This window comes from Rhincodon typus, chromosome 13 (assembly GCF_021869965.1).
Source record: "Rhincodon typus isolate 14 chromosome 13, sRhiTyp1.1, whole genome shotgun sequence".
NCBI classification, from domain to species: domain Eukaryota; kingdom Metazoa; phylum Chordata; class Chondrichthyes; order Orectolobiformes; family Rhincodontidae; genus Rhincodon; species Rhincodon typus.
This window is the reverse complement of record NC_063344.1, coordinates 63,987,882-64,010,340: the sequence shown is the minus strand read 5'-3', so window position 1 is coordinate 64,010,340 and position 22,459 is coordinate 63,987,882. Positions and strand designations below refer to the sequence as shown.

Below are 22,459 nucleotides of genomic sequence, written 5' to 3'. Positions count from 1 at the left end.
AAACTAATAAGTGTTGAAACTATTTTTGACATATTCAACAATGAGTCTCACTGCCTCCTGCCCATCAGGCATCCAGTTTTATAACAGCTGGTCTGGAGAACTCTAGGTTCCTGGCACCATTTGCAATCCCTGTGCCAAGGTGAAGTCCCTGAATCGGGCAAAGTCCCCACTGTTAATACTATTCTGAATCTAAGATTACATGCTGTATCATCATTCCGTGGTACTTTCAGTACTTTTCCAGAATTCCATTATGCTGAAACAACATGTCCAGGTCACCCCTTGTAATAACTCTTCAAGACAGTTCCCACTGAGATGTTTGGGCCACATGCTTACTTTTCAGTCAAAGCAGGCTGGTTTTGCATTGGGCCTTTTTTTTCCAGTACTTTTCCACTTTACTTCAATTGCTCACTGTCATGTCCAAATAACCTTTAACAATTAAATCTTAATGGTCTGGTTTGAAAACGACATTTGTTTAAGCCGACCACTACAGAGATCAGCCATGATCTCATTGAACGGGAGAACAGACGTGATGGGCCAAATGGTTTTCATCTGCTCCCACACCTATGGCCTTATAGCTGGAAAAATGAAGGTTCTGCATCAAAAAGTAACATCGGTGATAGATAAAAAGAAAGGGATAACAACAGGTGGTAGGTGTATAAAAGGCAATGATAGTAAACCACTTTTTGAAATGGAAGCAGAAACAAAAAGTGATGGAGAGAATGTGTGAATTATATGATGGTACAAACTAAAGAAGTCCTCAAGATATAGATGCAAACAATGAGCACAAAGTACTGATATCAGAGGTAAAGAAAGTTTTGAAAGTGATGAGTAACATGATGAAAGATCCAGACATGGATAAAGTAACAACAGGGCATCTTAAAATGTCTTTGGGAAACAGATTTAGAAGTGAAAACAGAAATATATGATTAAATATATACCATTATATATTCCAAGTGAATTGACCCAGTCATTAATCATGAAGTTACCTAAGAAACCTTAAGTAATGGAGTACAGTCATTTTAGAACTAGAAGCTTCAGGTGTCATTGTATTAAAATGATGCAGAAAATCATAGAAAGACATAATAATACAGTTGAAGTAGAGATGATCAAAACACAGTCTAGATTTAGATACTAAATAAAAGCCGAATGAACTGTGGATGCTGTAAATCAGAACTAAACCAAAAATTACTGGAAAGGCTGAGCAGGTCTGGCAGCATTTGTGGAGAGAAACCAGAGTTCATGTTTTGGTAGAGTGACCCTTCCTCTGAGTTCTGAGGAAGGGTCACTCAACCTGAAACATTAACTCAGATTTCCCTCCACAGATGCTGCCAAACCTGCTCAGCTTTTCCAGCAATTACTGGTTTTGTGTCTCGCTTTAGACTTGACTTAGGAAAAAGAGAGGAAATATTTAACCTAAGAGCAATTTTTGACAAGTATCTCATTGACAAGAGCATATACATATGCATCATAGTCTATGAAAAAGTGCTCAGTCATCTTTATTACCAAATGATGATATTATTCTGCTGGAATGAGACATTGACAGTGAAGATGTGAGATTAAACCATAGCCTATGCTGGGACCAAAGTATGAGCATCAGGCTAAAGTTGCAATTAGCAGACATGTTTCATGCAAAGAGAGGCTACAATAGGGTGTGTATGGCCATCGCGATTATTCAATGTATATTCGGAATTAAATGTATTTCCAGTGATAAATATGCTAAGCAAATACGCAACAAATGTGCAGTACCCTTTTGACACAGCATTCCTTGCAGAATCAGAAGACACTCTGCAAAACATCATAGATCACGTGACATCTAGAAGTATAAAAAATAAGTTGAGTATAAGCACCATAAAGATTAAAGCAAGGTAGTTAGAATGAATATCTTCTAGAGGAAGTGGCCCATCAGTGATTTTACAGAAATGCAGACAGTGCTCTAGAAGAGAGATCGGGTGTCTCAAAGTGCCTTGGCTGAGATATGAAGTGATCATGTGTTCATGAGTGACCTGACAATGTTTATACACTGTTATGAAGATGTGTTAACTGCAAAATTAGTGTGTCACTGATTGGACATTTCCCTTGATCTCGGGCTTTTTGGAAAGAACAGTTTGCAAAATCAAGGAGACTGGCTATAAAAGGGAAAACTGTTGTATTTGCAAGGAACACAAACTGCTCAATTGGAGTCTTTGAATCCATTACACTTCCAGAATGAGGTGATATGACCCAGTTTGTGAGGGTAATAATGCTATTGGATTTGAACACCGATACTAAGGGGGATAACCTGCCAGAAGCAACAGTCTTTCCCCTTTCTTTTTTTCCCTCTGAACACCTTTCATCAAAATATGAATTGTAAACCCACTGAAAGACCTCATCATTGCAGTTAGAGGATTCTTAAACACAAATTTTGAAATCTATACCACCATCTCCATGAGAAACAAACCTAGGCAGCCATAATTGATGGAGGAAATGACCCCAATGTCAACAACTTGTGTGCAAAGTGTTTTCACCCACAACACAATATTTGGGATAATCTGTGAATAATTCCCTTTTTTTGAGTATTTTGAGCATTGTTGAACAAAGCTTCCATTACACACGTATGCTGCAAGTCCAACTGATGAGCTTAAATTGATTAATAGTAATTCTTAGGATGCTCAGGACTATTTATCTTTATGCCTGAGATAGGTCAACATCATAAACAAAGCCTGTACCTTTTGCTGCACTCGTTCATTTTGAAGTATTCCTTACCTGTGTTGTTATTCTTTTGTACAACATTTGCCTCTATATCTTGAAGACTTCTTAAATGTATCATCATACAATTCACACACATTCCATCCGTTGTTTTGCGACTGCATTCTTTCCAACAATACTTTTATCACCCTGGTCTTTTGGGTACCCACCATATCTTCATATCCGTTTCTTTCTATCCATCAAATACGTCACCTTCAAATGCAGAGGCCTCATTCTGTGAATTTATTTCCAGCTACAAAGTGTCATTACACATCTCATTGTATGACTTCTCCTTGGCCTACATTTCTGCATTCTACTTTTTCATTCAACTTCCTGAAACTCAGGTGTATGTTGGTCCATAGCTCTATTGCTGTTGCACCAATAATTTGTAAATATTGCCTTATTAATGACTATCATCACTGACAGAAGGTCCTAAGGAATCAAATATGAGTGCAAAGTATCACAAGTTCCTCCCACCTATATTCCTATTTTTGATTTCCAACTCTCGTATTAATTATTCTCACCCATGCACTACACCACAAGAAATACTGAAACAGATATAAAGCATTCAGTGTCTCAATCTTTCTCTGCAATTCAACTAGACCATTACTGATGTGACCTTCAATTTCATTTGGCTGTCTAAGCTCCATATTGACTGACACCCTTACTGAACAGAAGTCTATCAATCTTAGTCCTGAGAAACATCATTAGACTTTGCGGAAGCATTTTCCAGATTTCCATGATCTTTTGTGTGTAAAAGAATTCCCTAATTTCCTCCTGAAATGGCCTAGCACTAATCTTAAGACTATATCTCCTCTCCTTGACTCCCTATAAGGTCAACTAATTCTGTGTCCATTCTGTAAAATTCATTTAAACACATTTTAAACACATTGAATGGGTTACACCGCAAACTCTTATAGCAAATGGAATACAAGCCAATTCATTGCAATCTATACTCAGAATTTGAAACCTCAACCCATTCTAATGCAGCAAAACCTGGACAATATCCAGTTTTGGGCTGACAAGTAACTTTTATGTAACACAAATTACCAGGTAAAGACAAACTCCAACAAGTGAGAATTTAAACATTGCCCTTTGACATTCAATGGCATTAGTGTTGTTGAATCCACTACAATTAACGTCCTGGGGGTTACTATTGATTAGAAACTGAACTGGACCACCTATCTACATACTGTAAGAGCTATAAGAGCAGGATAGAGGCTAGGAATACTGCAGGGAGTATTTCACCTCATAGTTCCCCAAAGCCTATCCAACACCTACAAATCAGGAGTGTGATGGAATACTCCACACCTGTCTGGATGCATATAGCTCCCACAACACTCAAGAAGCTTGATTCTAACCTAGACAAAGAAGCTCACTTAATTAACACTCCTAACTCAAACATTCACTCCTTCTGCCACGAACGCTCAGTAGCAGCACCGCATCCACAAGATGCACTGCGAATATTCACCAAAGCTCCTTTAACAGTATTTTCCAAAACCACAACCATTTACATGTAGAAGGGCAAGCGCAACAGAGACATGGAGCACCACTGACTTGGAAATATATTGCTGTTCCTTCCATGTTAATTGGTCAAAGTCTTGGAACTGCCTCCCTAACAGCACTGTGGGTGTACCTACACAGAATGGATTACCACGGTTCGAAAAGGAACTCACTACCACCTTATTAATGGTAATTAAGGATGGGAAATAAATGCTGGCCCAGCCAGCAATTATGATATCCCATGAATGAATGAAAGGAATTACATCTCGCTAATGTAAAGATCTACCACTTATCCTAACATTCCATCTTCTACCTCCTAGCCAATTTTAATCCAATTCAAAAGATTGCATTCAATTCACATGTTCTCAATTATTGCTGATAATCTTTTGTAAGGACATTTACCAAATGCCTCCTGGGTGTGCACGCAACGCGCGCATACAATTTTGTTTGACAATGGCATGTGTAGTTTTGGATGTGAGATATATAAAGCAGTGCATCCGTATATATTTTAGCACTAAACGTTCATAGCATTCATTTCAGTTTCTTTTGTTTCTGAATTTGAATCACTTTCACACAGGCACATGGGAACAGAAATGAGTTGTTCAGCTTGTTGACACCGTTTGCCATTCATTGAAATTGTGATTCACCTGTATTGTAAATCCCATTATCCTCCCGACTCCTCAAAGTTTGTTTACCGTTGACAAGGTGCATGCCAGGAATGTGATGGTGATATATCCGAATTCATGTCCATTAACAATTTTTAATACTAACTTCATAACTCGTATCTATTAATAACTATTCAGGATTCTATTTCACCTTTGCATGGTGCTGCTGTGAATGTACAATAAAGAGGCTATTTTCACCACTCACTGATCCTGGTCGTCTGGTTCTTTGAATGCAATCTCATAATGAAATTCTCTCCATTTACCAAATGAGTGTAGTCCAACAACACTGAAAAATCTGACACCTCCCCAGGACAAACAGCCACTTGATCAGTACCTCATCCATGAATTTGATGTATATGCTGGCAATGTTTGTCATATGGTTCAAATTACTTTTTTCCCTAAAGTCTTTTCTTGATTTTCTCAAGGGCTACTTTTCAATTTTTGTAGGGGAAGGGGGTATATTTTGGTTTTCAGTGACTCCTCTGTCACAATCACCAGACTTGTCCATCATGGTGTCATGACTGTATCAGAAGGGATGTGCTGATAATCAAGACCCCTACTCCACTAGTTACACTGTTCATATAAATGTGATCATTCTGTCACCAAAATGGCAACTGATTCCGTCTGGTGCTACTAATCAGAATAAAAGAGACTTTCATCAGGCTGCTTCAATGAACTCATTGGTTAGGGCATTGGTTAGGCCACTTTCGGAATACTGCATTCAATTCCAGTTTCCTTGCTATAGAAAACATGTTGTTAAACTTGAAAGGGTTCAGAAAAGATTTACAAGGATGTTGCTGAGATTGGAGGATTTGAGCTAGAGAGAGGCTGAATATGCTTGGGCTATTTTCCCCGGAGTGTCGGAGGCTGAGGGGTGACCTTGTAGAGGGTTATAAAATCACGAGGGTCAATAGATATGATGAATAGCCAAGGTCTTTTGTCCAGGGTAGGGAAGTCGAAAACTAGAGGGCATAGGTATAAGGTGAAAGGGGAAAGATTTCAAAGAGACATGAAGGACAACTTTTTCATGCAGAGGGTGGTGCATGTATGGAATGGGCTGCTACAGGAAATGGTGGAGGCTGGTACAATGATAATATTTAAAAGACATTGTGATGAGCATATTAACAGGAAGTGTTTAGAGGGGTATGGGCCAAATGCTGGCAAATGGGACTAGATTAATGTAGGATAACTGGTCAGCATGGACACGCTGGACCAAAGGGTCTATTTGTGTGCTATAAAACTCTATGACTTTATAACTCAAAAAGTACTTTTCTTATGACAACATCTTGCTTTTAAAATAAGTGGCAACTGGTTGAGAGCTAAGCTACAGAGCAGAATTAGAACTATACAACCATAAATCCAAACGGACACATTCACACAACATAAAATGACAACAGTCTTTGCAGAGGATAACATTTCTTTTAATAAAAGGGCAATAAGAAAAATTTTGTTATAGCCAAGGGTCTGAAAAGAAAAGATAATATTTGATGACTTCTCATGAGCAAGTAGGGGCCTCTTTCTGATAAAATCAAATTACTGACATCTACAGACTGATAGAAGATCTTTCAGTTCAGAATGAAATTAAGCTTGTTCAGAGCCATTGGGAAGTGGTCACAGTTCACCTTTTCAGAGTTTATAAGCTAGTCAGAAATACTAATATTTGGAAAATTCATCAGGTTCCCAGAACTTTCACTCAAAGATAGGGGGAACAGTCTTCCAGTTAGTGGGGTTTCTTCCTTACTGACGACTTAGGCCAATAAACCAGAAAACTACATCCAGAAGGAGTTTCCAGGCAATGATTAGAGTAGAGGATGTTGAGTATTTTCTTGTATATGTAGATTTTTCAGAACATGAAAATTTGGAGAGAGAAATGACATTCAGTATTATTCACTAGCCCTGTGGTTTTGGCACTTTCCACCTAACTTTTTTTGAACCAAACAATATTTGGTTCTCTGTATCTCTTTTTATTTGTCATCCCCTTGGTCAAAACTTCATATTGAGGATGTTTTGCTCAGAGCTTTCTTTTTAGAATTCTACAATGTAAGACAGCTATACAGCCAATTCTCTTTATTTTCAACTTATAAGAGTGTGCCCCAGATCTCTTCTTTCTAACATTGCGAGTTGATTAGTCCAGTGTTTGGGCTGAGTTCGTGTCATCTTTTAGCAGAGGCAATTAGCTTTTTAAATATTGCAATTAGTAATTTGAATGTGTCTTACCGTTTATCTATTGAGACAAGAATCACCTTTTGTACCATTGGGATATCCATTGTGTAGCACTGTGCAAGGTTCATTCTCAACACTTCCCCTTAGTGATTCGAGACAGAGATACTGTTCAATAAGTTTTGAAACAATCAGCTGTGGCTTGCTGGGGTCTGCATTGTGAAAAGACTGTGTTTACCTTAATTTGCAAAGCATTTGTTTTGAAGTAAAATTTTTTTTAACACTATTTTTCTTAACTTGTACCAGACATGTTTCTAACACCTTTTCAATTTTAACTAATTCATTTATTAGAGAATGTGGTCATGTAGTAATGATGCCTCCTAGATTTGCATTGACAAGTGGCATGTTTGGACTGTCAAAGAAGCAGAATTAGAAGAATTCATCAATATTCTCAATAATTAACAACACTCCATTACATATCAAGCCACAGCACACAAAGCATTGATTACCTCGATACCAGGTGATGCAGGATAACAAGCTTCAGTTAACAACAAAAGCTGTTCTTTCAAAATTACTGACACATCTCCACACAAAAAGCCATTTACTTTTAATACACTTTCCGCTGTGGAGGTCACAGTCACTACATTTCCATCAGATGTACCTGAAGTTGGAAGATTTTATCCAGGCAATTTACTACCTTTATTTTTACTGCATCCTCGATCTCAATCTTGAGTTTAGATTTAATAATTGACAGTGTCGATTAGAAAAGCATCCATGAAGTTTTAGCCCACCCCATCCATCAGCTTGCACATTCACTCTATTCACCACTGATGTACAGTGGTTGCAGTGTGTACCATCTAAAAGATAGATTGCAATAACTCAGCTAGGCACTTCCGACAACACCTTTCAAACCCCTGATCTTGTCCGCAAGGAAGGAGAGAACAGCAGATGCATGTGAATGCTACCGTCTGCAAACTCCTCTCCAAGCTGCATACTATTGTTGCTTAGGACTACATCACCATTGTTGCTGAGTCAAAATCCTGGAATTCCCTTCATAAAGCATCCCGAGGAATGCAACTGTTCAATTCACCACCAGCTTCTCCAGGGCGATAAATAGTGGCCTTGCCAGTGATACTCACATCCTATGAATATTTTTTTAAAGAAGCAGCTCCTGAATCAATACAGGCCTTAGTCATAACTTCTACATTCATTTGCAAGGAATTCACTACCTCAGTGATTTCAGGTTTTCCTAGACATTAATCACCCCTTTGATTATAATAAAACAATTTTTATTCATTGGCAGCCCCACACTTTCCTCCACAAGATTCCCCCCCTCCCCCCGCAGCACCCGTCTACCGCACAAACTTTGCAGCCTGCCTCTTTCATGGCCCATAATAGACTTTCTTTCCACCCAGATAAGACTGGAGTTTTGCTTTAATGGTGAACAAACAGACTTAGGAAACATTGATGGATCTAAGCTGCTGTTATCCTGCAAAACCTTCTGGATTGAGATAATGCATGTTTATTTCAGTAGAAACCGAAAAGCTATGGACAGTTGCTAGAGAGACTCGCAAGGACAAACAGTGTGGTCTCTTGCGCTCTCTCATGCTCTCTCCTCCCTTATTGGAAGCAGTGTTCTTTCTATTTCTCTCTATTGAACAGACCTGTTAAACTTTCAAACATCAGACTTTCTAACTGTTTCTCAGCTGAATATGACAGCTAGGCTGAAGATTTTAAATTATTCTACAACTGTCAGTAATTAGTTTTGTCAATGAGAATTCAAAGGAACCATGGGAGGCTAACCCAGTTTTACTGTCTGAATTCATCCCTTGACCTACAAGGGGTTGTTATTTTTTCTTTTATTGCTTAATTTTCTCACCCACAATAACTGTGCAGTGTCCTGTCTGTGTATGCATATGAGTGCTTAGTTGGTAACCAGTTTGCCACTCGTTTGAAGAATAAGTTTGCCTTTAATAAATGTTTACTTTTGATTTAGTGAAAGCTCTGATGAAAGTCTTTTGTCCTTGCCAACAGTAATAAAGAGAAATAAGTTGACCATTTTTGGTGATTAAGTAAGCCACTCACATTTTGGTGTGCTTCATGAGTAGTGGGGCATGAATTCCAGTGCATCCTCCCATAACAGAAGTAACTAATTTAATTGTATTAAACAGATAAATGACATTATATGGACTTCCAGAAAGCATTTGATAACGGTTCACATAAACGCTGTCTTCTTATATAAGATAAGTGTCTAGTCTTGTTGAGACTCATTAGTCGTCTATCCTGTACTATTAAGAGTTAGACATGACCTTAGAGTCAGCCTCACTAAACTGCAACCACAAGTTCCAATGGCTGGTAACCCATAACCAAGTATGACTAATAGTTTCCTGCAAGGATTTATAAAACAGATGTTAAATGCACAGGTCTGTTATTTTTTAAAATCCTTTCTCTGCCTCACTCACTTAATTTGCTGAAGAGAATGATTGATTCCTCCATAAATTACTGCCAAGTCAATGCAGTTAATGTAATTTATGAAAATGTTGATTCATTCCTGTCTAAGAATTAACGTTAAAGTGCTTCATTGCTAATCAAATTCTTCATCTATATGTTTCACAGGAACCTTTTAAGAAATATTCAAGCTCTGCATCATGCTTTCCACATATAAAGGCGTCTGTTTATAGGCACAATTGCAGTTTGTGGAATGTTGTACAGATTCAGCAACCTGGATAACTATAGTATATTAGAAACATTTTTAGACCATCTCCATCCCAGATAAAACAATTACGTGAATGTATCAAATCTAATCATAGAATCTGGGATTATGTTTGTGAATACATCTGACAAGGTTGAGCCAACACCATTGACAGGGTAGTCAATGGGGTCTGCTGCCCAGTTAAACCCAGAAAACCATGTCCATTACTTCATGAAGGGATTCAGTGGCAATTTAACACTGTATCTGGAACCTGACTATGCTGGCATCCCTTTGCTTTCCTCAATTAGTAATGTTGATGTTCCACCCTTGGACTGTTTGAAGACACTCCCCTGAATGTCTGGTATCAAAAGGTAATCAATTAAGAAAACTAATGCTGTTGAATACAGTTTATTAATCAAAATAAATATCTGCAACATTGTTCGTAAAAAAATAGCAAATACTACTTAAGATAAATATGAACCTAAGAACAGAAGTTTGCTATTTGGCTCCATAAACTTGTTTGCCATTCAGTGATACTGTGGCTGATCTACAATACATCTAGGGCAGCACAGTGGTTAGCACTGCTGCCTCACAGCACCAGGAACTTGGGTTTGATTCCACTCTCGGGCAACTGCCTGTGTGGAGTTTGCATGTTTTCCCCATATCTGCGTGGGCTTCCTCCAGGTGCTCCAGTTTCCTCGCACCATCCAAAGGTGGATTGTCCATAGTGTTCAGGGATGTGCAGGTTAGGTGGATTGTCCATGGTGTTCAGGGATGTGCAGATTAGGTGAATTAGCCATGGGGCAATACAGGGGTATGGGGATAGAGTCAGAGGGGTGGGTCTGGGTGGATGCTCTTCGGAAGGTTGGTGCAGACATGATGGGCCAAATGGCCTGCTTCTGCACTGTGGGGATTCTATAACTAATTGTATCTATATGTCTTTGTTCCACCAATACCATTGCTTAAAAAAAGACTATACATATCAGGTTTAACATTTTCAATATATCCAGCATCAATTGATGTTTGCAGAAAAGAGCAAGTAATTTTGTGTTTCAACATTTTTCCAATTTTAATTCTTAAAAGGTCTGACTTTAAAGTTTAGAAAACATCCAAGTCTAAGTCTTGACAAACGTGAAAAATGATTTCTCTCAAAGTTCAGACAACCATGAGGGACCTTATCAAACTCCTTTTTTATAGTCCTTAGAAATATCCTCCATAGATAATCTCCTGTCCATATGCCAGTTACTGCTCTAAAAACATCAAACAGGTTCATTTGACATGACACATCTTTTATAACTTCCTTTAAATGCTGGAAAGGAACTGTCTGATCCTGGGACTTGTCTCTCTGTAATGTCATTATGTTATTCATTATTGATATTTTGGAACTGCTAATTTTGATGGGTGTCTATCCCTGATTTAGTATCACCCACCATTCAAAACTGTTGCAGCCTCTACTGTAAATGCTACCATTGTCAAACAGATCTGTCATTCCTTATTTTCTTCGGTGCCATTTTTCTCAGCTTCAAAGAGCCAACAGTTCTCCTGACCTCATCCAATCGTGGATTTTTTTTTACTTTTGTATTCACAATACCTTGCACATTTATTTTTTATACAACTTTTATGCTTCTGAGATCTATTCCGTCAATCTGTCTTGTCCTTGTCATCTCTCTTCTATCCCACACATTTAGTACACCATTTCAGTTGCTAATCTGATAACTGTATCAGCAAAAACAAATGAAGGGTCTAGGCCCGAAACGTCAGCCTCTCTGCTCCTATGATGCTGCTTGGCCTGCTGTCTTCATCCAGCCCTGCACCTTGTTGTCTCGGATTCTCCAGCATCTGCAGTTCCTACTATCTCTGACCAAACACTTGTTTCTTGATTTGGCCCTGTTATGAATGTTCGGCTGAGCGCTAAGCATCATTAATGGATTAGCTCAGCAGATTTTTATTTTCCCAGGCTGAAATGAAACTGTTAGCTTTGAATTGACTTTTCATGTAGTTATAATTTATTTGCTTCTTTGATTTTTTTTCCCCAACATATGCCTATTTGATCAAGACTAAGGGGTGTGAAATAGAGAAATTGTCTTTAGCTTCAAGGGGAGTCACAAACACTAGAGAAGGAATGGGTTTAAATCTGCTGAAAATGAACTTGATGAAATGTAGTTCATAAAGTTCATTTTGTCCGTTGTACCAGAGATAAATTCAAATGGGAACTTGCTGATGGCTGCAGGTTAGCACTGCTCTAGAAACACAGTGGGATCTACCTGGATACTGACATATCACTGAAGCCATTGCCATTTGCTCATTTTACCTGCTTAGAATATGGAAGTTTCTTCAATAATGCAGGTTTAGGATTTTGATATCCACCATAATTTTATGTTGTACTGCATGAAAGATTTTGTTGCCGATTTATATTGGACATGTTTGAAGCCAGCAAGGCCCAAGACTGATAACTCGCATTCTGAAGCAATGGTGTCAGTCCGATAACCCAAATGCCTTCACTGGAAAGGAATGCAGTGGAATCTCTATGGGTCACAAGGCGATTCTATTCGATCCCCTATTCAAACTGGGGGAGCTACTATAATCCCTGGAAAAAAGAAGGATATAGAGACCCTCTTCTTGGGCACTTATGGAGCTCATGTCTGGATTCTGACAGTACATGAATTCTGGCAGGAAGAGAAAAGTAAATGCTTGTGGTCCTCTGATGCTGCCTGACCTGCTGTGTTTCTCCAGCTACACACTGTATTGACTCGTTACTTAAATATCTTTTTCAGATGCATTGTCCAACTACCTACAAAACTTTTTAGTTCAATCTCCTTTGAGTTCAAACTCATGTATATCCTGAGGTTTTAGGGATTTGAAGTCACCAAGTGTGCAGATGGTCCAAAATGGTGTTACAGTTTGGAAAACAAGCAGGAGATCCCACCATCACCTTATCATTTGACTCAATAAAGTTTGCGCCAATTGAGTTCCATTGTGAATTCTCCATAAGGCAGCACAAAGATGGCCATTTGGTCCATAAGGAGCATTAAAAATCTCAACAATCTGGGCCAGAATTTTCTCCTTCCTTGGAGATGGCGAGAATGGGAAAAAATCTGGCCACTTAAGAGGTACACCTTGCTAATCACCTCCCTTTGTGGTAGAGGAGATAGGTGGCTATTTACCTGATTGGAGAAGCATGACAACCTACCTGCAGGGTTAGTGGAAAACCTCCAATTACCTCACTCTGAGGGCAATGCAGGTGAGGCTAGTGACATTTGAAATCCATTCCCTTGCCCTTGTTTCCAAACACCCTGACAATGATTGCCCAACAATCCCTCCCATTCCCAACCTCTGGCCAGCAGCATCTGGCAACATGGGATGCCAATGTTGAGACATGTGTTAGGGGAGAATTCCTGCTCATGCATGCTTATCAGCTCTTCATGAGCTGACTGGCACAGAATATGGGGAGTTATCTTGTCAGTGGGGATAGTGTATTAATCGCCACCTAAAACACTCATCCCAACACTTCAAGGGAAAAATGGAGAAAATTGCACCAGTGATGTTAAAATTCTATTGTGGAATGTGTGGTTTGAATTATAGCTTCAGGAGTTTGATTTCAAAGTGTATTGCTTGGGCCCTGTTGCAGTAATGTTTATTTTGTTCAGTATGAATCCTTAATGTTAATTTAATTAAATTTTTTCCTTAGGGTTGGGAGGTTCAAAACTAGGGGACATATTTTTAAGGTGACAGAAGAAAGATTTAAAAGGGACCTGAGGGGGCAACATTTTTTCACACACAAGCTGGTTCTTATGTGAAATGAACTGCCAGAGGAAGTAAGAGATGCTGGTACAGTTACACCATTTAAGAGACATTTGGATAGGTACATCAATAGGAAAAGTTGAGAGGGATATGGGACACATTCAGGCAAATGGGACTAATTTAGTTTGGGAAACTTGGTCGGCATGGACAAGTTGGACCAAAGCGTCTGTTTCTGTGCTGTATGACTCTATGACCAATTACTTTAAATCTGCAGCCTCTCGTTCTCCAACCTTTTCAAGAGTGAGAACATTTTCTCCTCAACTGCTCCTTCTCAATTGATTTTACAGAACTTTGAAGTCCTCCATCAGATTTCCTCACGGCTATTTTTTTCTAAGTGCAACAGTCCTAACTTCTCCACCCTATCCTGATAATTGATGTATCTCATCCCTGGAGCCATTGTCTTAGATATTTTCTACAGTTTTTCTCTAAAACCTTCCTAAAGTACAACACCTAGAACTGAACATGGTAGATACCAGCTGAGGCTGAAGTGGTGACTTATATAAGTGCATTGTAACCTCCTTATTCTATGCTCCTATCAATAAAACTTGGGATAAAACACATTCTTCGTTACCCACAATCTCAACCTGTTCTGCCTCCTTTAAAATACTTCTACATGTATACACCCGGGTCCTTTTGGTCCAGCACTCACTTGAGAATAGTACTATTTATATTGTTTCTGAGTTCTTCCTACAAAAATGAATCACTTCAAGTGTTTTAATTCAAGCATAAATTCTGTTATTTTTGAGCTCAATGTTTGTGAAGGATGTTTATGAAATATTACATGATAAACAATATACGCTAGGAGATTTTAAAAAAATGTTAATTGAGTGTTTACCCATTAAGTGCAATGGCAATCTAATGCCATACAGGATACATTTTGCTTCACCTGCTGGCCATTTACTTCAGTATGTAATGCCAACTATTGCTGCTGAGGGGAACCTGCCATGACAATAGGAACAGTGGGTTACTGTACCTGCTCTACAGTCAATTCAGTGAAAAAAGGGATATTTCAGCAATTTACACAGTACGGCTGCATCTGCTGCTTGTAGCTACATCTGCCAGGTAATCTGTTGCCGTGGAATGTCATATTTGCTTGTGTTGTCATCCTCTTACATCCCACAGCTCATCTGCATCTGCACTGTCACATCTGTCATCCAACTATACCAAAGCCTACCCTTCCATCTTGCCGTCTAGAAGAGATCTTTGGAGATTTTCAGCTCTGACGAAATGGCCAAAATATTGACATTTTCTTATCTGGATGTTTCATTTCTCTGTTTTGAATTTTTTTTTTCTGTTGTTCCAATTTCAAACAATTCTTCATTTGTCTTGATCTGTATATGGAATTTTTAACCTAATTCTTAACATCCAAGTATCAAAGGCCTTCAATATCTTTCCACAAATCTTTAACTTATTGCCCACAAGTATTTAGTTATTGTCCAGGCTCTGAGACATACAAAAAAAGTGAATAGAATGTAGCATGTTATGAGTTTTCTTTCCTGTTAGTTTGAGTTTTTTTTATGGCAATCCCTATCCTCCTTCTGACTTTAGCCTTACACCTTCCATCTGCTGCAATCATTTGCCCGTAATAGACAAACTTGTGTTGTGGTGGACAGAATAGTGGCGTGACACCATTTGTTTCAATCTTCATTCTAACTTCTTCTAATGTATATTTTCAGACTACCGTAATTTTTATCTTTATGGTGTTCATATCAATCCATATTCTATGCTTTGCGATTTTACTTGACAATATTTTGTGGGTTTTTTCTGATTCGACAGGTAGCGCTATGTCATTGGTGTACGGCAAATTTATTATGAACATTTCATCAATTTTTTTCTCCCCTGGAATTGCATTTAAATTTAAGAATATTTGTGCACAGATTGAATAACATTGCCATTAGTACACTGCCTTGTCATATTCATTTCTTCACTTCAAACAAGTCTGATTTGTCCCTCTTCCGGCCTAAAGCTTACTATTTGCCAATATAGCTTCTGATAAATCTCATCTCATACTTTTATTGTCAATTTTGCATATCAGTCTATTTTGGTGATAAATATGGTCAAATGATTTTCTTATTTCTATGAAGCATATGTAACTGCTATTGTCAACTTCTAGATACATACATGCTCGCTCGTTCTCGTTCTCTTAGGAACAAGAGAGGAAATATTTAACCTATCACGATATAAATCCAAACTCTCTTTCACCAATTTCTGCTTCAAATGTATTATTATTTCTTTTGATTATGATTTTCAAGATCACTTTGCAATGACACAATAAGCTTATAGTTCTAAAATGATTGCTACCTATTGCTTTAAATTTCTTGACTAACTTGACAAATAGGAAATGTTTCTAGTCACTGACACTGTGTCTTTTGGCATGTATTTGATCACAAATTTCTGTTATTACTTCCAATTCTGTTCTCCTTGAAGAAGCATAGTATCATGCCTGGGATCATAACAGATTAATCTCACCTATGTATCTCATTTTTATTCCCCTCTGTTTGCAGATGATGGACTGCTGTTAAAAGCCAGAGATGGCACTCAAATCCATCTAGCCATGCATAGGCAGGTGGCCTGATGCGTAATTGGTAACTAAAACTGGAGAACAAATCAAACTGATACAGTTCTGAGACTCAAAGTTCTACAACATAAAATATATGTATGCTTTCTAAAAAAAAAGGTCATCAGCTTCTGAGATTTATCCGTGAAATCAGAATAAACCATGAATGTGAGTTTTTAAAGGATATGTTTAAAGTTTTTGAGAAGATTTGTAGCTCGTGTTGAGGATGATGTTGCAGACTCCCTCGCCGAGCTGCTGCATTTGGTTGCAAACGTTTCATCGTTTCTGTTTTTCAGTGGTTTGTATATACATTGAACAGGACCTGATATACAAACCACTGAAAAACAGAACTGGAAGTAATACCAACCACCCCAGCAAACCGAGGCATAGAAATAACAAGTGGGACAGAACACCAACACCGGGGGCGCACTGATGATGTTACCGAGCAGGGTGACGAAACGTCTGCAATCAAACACACTGACTTGGCGAGCAAGACTGCAACCTCAGAGGATATGGTTAGTAACGCTTTGACCTATTTAGGGGCAATTAGAAATCCATCCAAAACAGCAACTGACAAGTGGAAGAAGTACAAAGATTTCAACAACATAGGGAAACACAAAATATCTAAAGCTTGCAGTACGTAAAATCAATGAAACTATAACACAAAGGGAGATAGATGTTGCTTCAAAGAAATTTCGTAATGTGCTTGATCATTGATTAAATGGCATTTAAGTGATGTTTGAAGGTGCCTTTAATTTGTGAGGATTATTTTAGGAAGCATTGGGGTAGAGTTTAGCCTCTCAGTGAACTGAGTACGTACAGTCCTTGATTCTGTAGCCTGCATAATTATCTGTTCCATTAAAGTCAGAGGTTAAAATCTATTCCATTCCTTCTTGAACTTTGTGGATTTAAAAAATAAAATAACTTTATTGATGCATTTGAGCTGTTTTCTTAATACTTGCCAACAGTTAAAAGTATTTCGATACAATTTAATTTTAAAGAAAGATGCCTTGCTTGATGTGAATAGATTTCCTTTACTGTGGATAATTCAACCAAAAAAATGAGTGTATCTTTATAGACATGGAGACCTGCAACACAGAAACAAAGGTCTTTTGGCCCAAGTCATCCTCGGAAACCACCTAACTATTCTAAGCATGTTTTCCATCACTTGGCCAATAACTTGTGTGTCTTGGCATCACAAGTGCACATCAAAATATTTAAATGTTATGAGGGATTTTGCCTCTACCACCTTTTACAGAAAGTAAGTTTCAGAATCCCAGTTTTTCCTCACATCTCCACTTATCTCCTCACATCTCCTGCCTTTGCCTTAAATCTACTTCCCCAGGACATTGATCACACCGCCAAAGGGAAGATGTTTTCCTCGCCTTACCTATGACTGTCAAAATTTTATACATCCTAATCATGTCCCCTCTCACTCTCCTCTGCTCTAAGAAAAACAACCCCCATCTGTCCAATCTCACTTCATGAATGAAACTCTCCAGCCCAGGCAACATCCTGGTAAATCTCCTCTGCTCCCTCTCCAGTGCAATCACACCCCTCCACTAATGTGGATTCCAGAGCTGCAAAACAATACTCTAGCTGTTACCTAACCAACATTTTATACGATTCCAGCACAACCTCCCTATTCTTAAACCCTATGGCTTGACCAATAAAGGCAAGTATGCTTTCTTAACAACATTATCTGATATGCTAAGGGACCGGTGATTATGCACACCAAGGTCCTTCTGACCCTTGGTGCTTCCTAGGGAACTAATGTTCAGCATACATTCCCTTGCCTTGTCTTGCCCAAGTGCATCAACTCACATTTATCCAGATTGAATTCCATTTGCCACTGAGCAGCCCATCTATATCCTCCTATAAACTAAGGCTATCCTCCTCACTGTTTACCATGCCACCAATTTTTGTATTCTCTCACACTTACTGACCAACCCTCCTACATCTAAGTGTAAATCATTTACATAAATGTTAGTTAAGGGCCCCAGCAATGTGTTTCCTGTGGGACTGGATACAGACTTTCAGTGGGAAAAACACCCCTCAGTCAACACCTTCTGCTTCCTGGCAATCAATCAGTTCTGGATTTAATTGGCCAAATTTCCTTGGATCCCATGGGTTCTTGCCTTTGCTCTCAGTGTCCTATGCAGGACCTCGTCAAAAGTCTTGCTGAAGTCCAAGTATACTACAGCAAAAGCATTACTGTAATCTACACACCCCTTTGCAAAATCCAATCAAGTTGATCAGACATGATCTCTAACAAAACCATGCTGACTGTTCTTGATTACTCTCTGTCTCTCCAAATGCAGATTAATTCTGTCTCTCAGAATTGCTTCTAACAGTTCCTCCACCCCACCAGCCAACTGAGTTTAGACTGACTTGCCTGTAGTTTCCTGGTTTATCCCTTGCTCCCTTCTTGAATAATGGTACCACATTGGCTGTCCTCCAGTCCTGCAGTACCTGTCCTCTGGCCTGAGAGAAACTGAAAAATTTTGCAAGTGACTCTATGTTTCCTTCTTTGCCTCACTCAATAACCTGAGATATATTTAATCTGGACTTCGAGATTTATCTATTTTCAAGCCTGCCAGATCATTGAGAACCTCCTCTAGAACTTCTGTTTTAAGCCCTTGGTATCTGCAATAAACCTTACACTTTCTCTTTGTCCAATATATCCCTCAATATTCCAGGTTCACAAGATTGACAGTCCCATCCTTTTTCTTTATTGGAACGTGTTGGCCCTATACTCTCCGTATTTCCTCCTTGAATGGATCCCACCGTTCTGAAACAGATTGACTTGAAAGTAGTCAGTACCCAGTCCACTCTGGCCCAATTAAATCTGATCTTTTTAAATATCAGCCTTTACCCCAGATGAGAACTTTGATTCCCACTGAAAGTCTGTATCCAGTGGAGTCCCACAGGAAACATTTTGCTGGGGCCCTTAACTGACATTTATGTAAATGATTTAAACTTGGATGTAGGAGGGTTGGTCAGTAAGTGTGAGAGAATACAAAAATTGGTGGCATGGTAAACAGTGATGATCGTTGTCTACACAATGCGCCCCCACAGATAATTCTCCTTAACTAAAATTAAGTCTAGAACTGCCCCCTCTTTTCTAGGGCCTTTGTTATAGACCAGACCAAGACCTCTCAAAATATATTAAGAAGATAGCCGAGGGCTTTAACTTTTCCTTATTTTTAAAGCCAGTGTAAGGTGTTGTGTTCCAGATGCAATTCAATTGGTCAAACTAACAGGTTTGAAGCAAAACACACTTTGTTTTTACTCTATAGTTAAAATACAAACAAAATAAAAAGGAATTCGAATAACTTAACTCTACAGGAAAACTTAACAGAATAATAGATTTTTTTAACCACTAAATGGCTACTCTTCCAATATAGAAACATCCTATAAACACACCCCTGGCAAAAGCAAATTCAGTAAAATAGATTGTCTCATATGCAATTCCAGCTGCAGGAAGAGAACCCCAGCTTTTAGCTGGAACAGAGAGGAATAACAACTTCCATGTCCAGCTTCAAGATCCCTTCATGCTGCTTCTGTTGTTGCAACTTTTTTTAAAAAACCAAAGCTAGCTGGGCTCAGAGCAGACAGCTCAGCTCCAAGTTTAAAACACTTTCTTTCAAAGGAAACATGCCAGAACAAACCTTTCTTAAAGGCATGTTTCGTAATACCTTTTATGTACTGGCTTTAAAGCACTTCTGGATGTATTTTAAGAATTGTTCTCTCAAGAGACCTTTCACACAAGGACTACCCCAGTTAATGTTGGGTAAGTTGAATTCCCCTGCTATCAGTACCCTTTTACATTTACACTTCCCTGAAATTTGCCTACAAATCTGCTCTATTTCTCTCAGATAGTTAGGGGATCAGGGTTACTGTTAGGGTAAGCTCCCAGCATTATGATTGCTCCTTTTTGGCTTTTAATTTCTACCTACATCGCTTCTTTTAAGGAGCATTCTCGGATGTCATGCCTCCTTACTGCTGTAATAGATTCCCTGATCAAAATTGTGACACCTCCACCACTTTTATCTCAAAGAACAAAGAACAAAGAAAATTACAGCACAGGAACAGGCTGTGCCGATCCAGATCCTCTATCTAAACCTGTCGCCTATTTTCCAAGGATCTGTATCCCTCTGCTCCCTGACCATTCATGTATCTTTCTAGATACATCTTAAATGATACTATTGTGCCCGCCTCTACCACCTCCGCTGGCAATGTGTTCCAGGCACCCACCACCCTTTGCGTAAAGAACTTTCCACGCATATCTCCCTTAAACTTTTCCCCTTTCACTTTGAAATCATGACCCCTAGTAACTGAGTCCCCGACTCTGGGAAAAAGCTTCTTGCTATCCACCCTGTCTATACCTCTCATGATTTTGTAGACCTCAATCAGGTCCCCCCTCAACCTCCGTCTTTCTAATGTAAATAATCCTAATCTACTCAACCTCTCTTCATATCTAGCGCCCTCCATACCAGGCAACATCCTGGTGAACCTCCTCTGCACCCTCTCCAAAGCATCCACATCCTTTTGGTAATGTGGCGACCAGAACTGTACGCAGTATTCCAAATGTGGTCGAACCAAAGTCATATACAACAGTAACATGACCTGCCAACTCTTGTACTCAATACCCCATCCGATGAATGAAAGCATGCCGTATGCCTTCTTGACCACTCTATCAACCTGCGTTGCCACCTTCAGGGTATAATGGACACCCAGATCTCTCTGTGCATCAATTTTCCCCAGGGCTTTTCCATTTACTATATAGTTCGCTCTTGAATTGGATCTTCCAAAATGCATCACCTCGCATTTGCCTGGATTGAACTCCATCTGCCATTTCTCCGCCCAACTCTCCAATCTATCTATATTCTGCTGCATTCTCCGACAGTCCCCTTCACTATCTGCTACTCCACAAATCTTAGTGTCATCTGCAAACTTGCTAATCAGACCATCCATACCTTCCTCCAGATCATTTATGTATATCACAAACAACAGTGCTCCCAACACGGATCCCTGTGGAACACCAATGGTCACAGTTCTCCATTTTGAGAAACTCCCTTCCACTACAACTCTCTGTCTCCTGTTGCCCAGCCAGTTCTCTATCCATCTAGCTAGTACATCCTGGACCCCATGTGACTTCACTTTCTCCATCAGCCTACCATGGGGAACCTTATCAAACGCCTTACTAAGTCCATGTATATGACATCCACAGCCCTTCCTTCATCTCTCAACTTTGTCACTTCCTCAAAGAATTCTATCAAGTTGGTAAGACATGACCTTCCCTGCACAAAACCATGCTGCCTATCACTAATAAGCCCATTTTCTTCCAAATGTAAAGTATCTTCAATATCTTCTCCAGCAGCTTCCCCACCACTGACATCAGGCTCACCGGTCTATAATTACCTGGATTATCCTTGCTACCCTTCTTACACAAGGGGACAACATTAGCAATTCTCCAGTCCTCCGGGACCTCACCCATGCTCAAGGATGCTGCAAAGATATCTGTTAAGGCCCCAGCTATTTCCTCTCTTGTTTCCCTCAGTAACCTGGGATAGATCCCATCCGGACCTAGGGACTTGTCCACCCTAATGCCTTTTAGAATACCCAACACTTCCCCCCGCCTTATGCCAACTTGACCTAGAGTAATCAAAAATCTATCCCTAACCTCAACATCCGTCATGTCCCTCTCCTCGGTGAATACCGACGCAAAGTACTCATTAAGAATCTCACTCATTTTCTCTGACTCCTCGCATAACTTCCCTCCTTTGTCCTTGAGTGGGCCAACCCTTTCAATAGTTACCCTCTTGCTCCTTATGTCCTTGAGTGGGCCAACCCTTTCTCTAGTTACCCTCTTGCTCCTTATGTACGAATAAAAGGCTTTGGGATTTTTCTTAACCCTGTTTGCTAAAGATACTTCATGACCCCTTTTAGCCCTCTTAATTCCTCATTTCAGATTGGTCCTACTTTCCCAGTATTCTTCCAAAGGTTCGTCTGTTTTTAGTCGCCTAGACTTTATGTATGCTTCCTTTTTCCTCTTTGCTAGTCTCACAATTTCACATTCTCTGTGTCACCTGAAGTCCCTGTATCCCGGGGTATTGAGCTGTCAATCCTGCCCCCTCTCAACCATGTCTCAGTGACAGCACTGAGATCATGCCCTTATGTTGTAATTTGTACCCACAGCTCATCTGCCTTACTCATCAGACTCGTAGCATCAAAATAAATACCATCCAAACTTGCCAAATTCCATTGCACTTTAGATAACAAGGTGTAGAGCTGGATGAACACAGCAGGCCAAGCAGCATCAGAGGAGCAGGAAGGCTGACGTTTCGAGCCTAG

The 22,459-nt window shown here is 39.4% G+C and overlaps 1 pseudogene; it reads left to right on the top strand.

Annotated features, from left to right (window-relative positions):
* The first annotated feature begins 529 nt into the window (after positions 1 to 529).
* LOC125484640 lies at positions 530 to 12,328 on the top strand (annotated as a pseudogene).
* Positions 12,329 to 22,459: the final 10,131 nt, after the last annotated feature.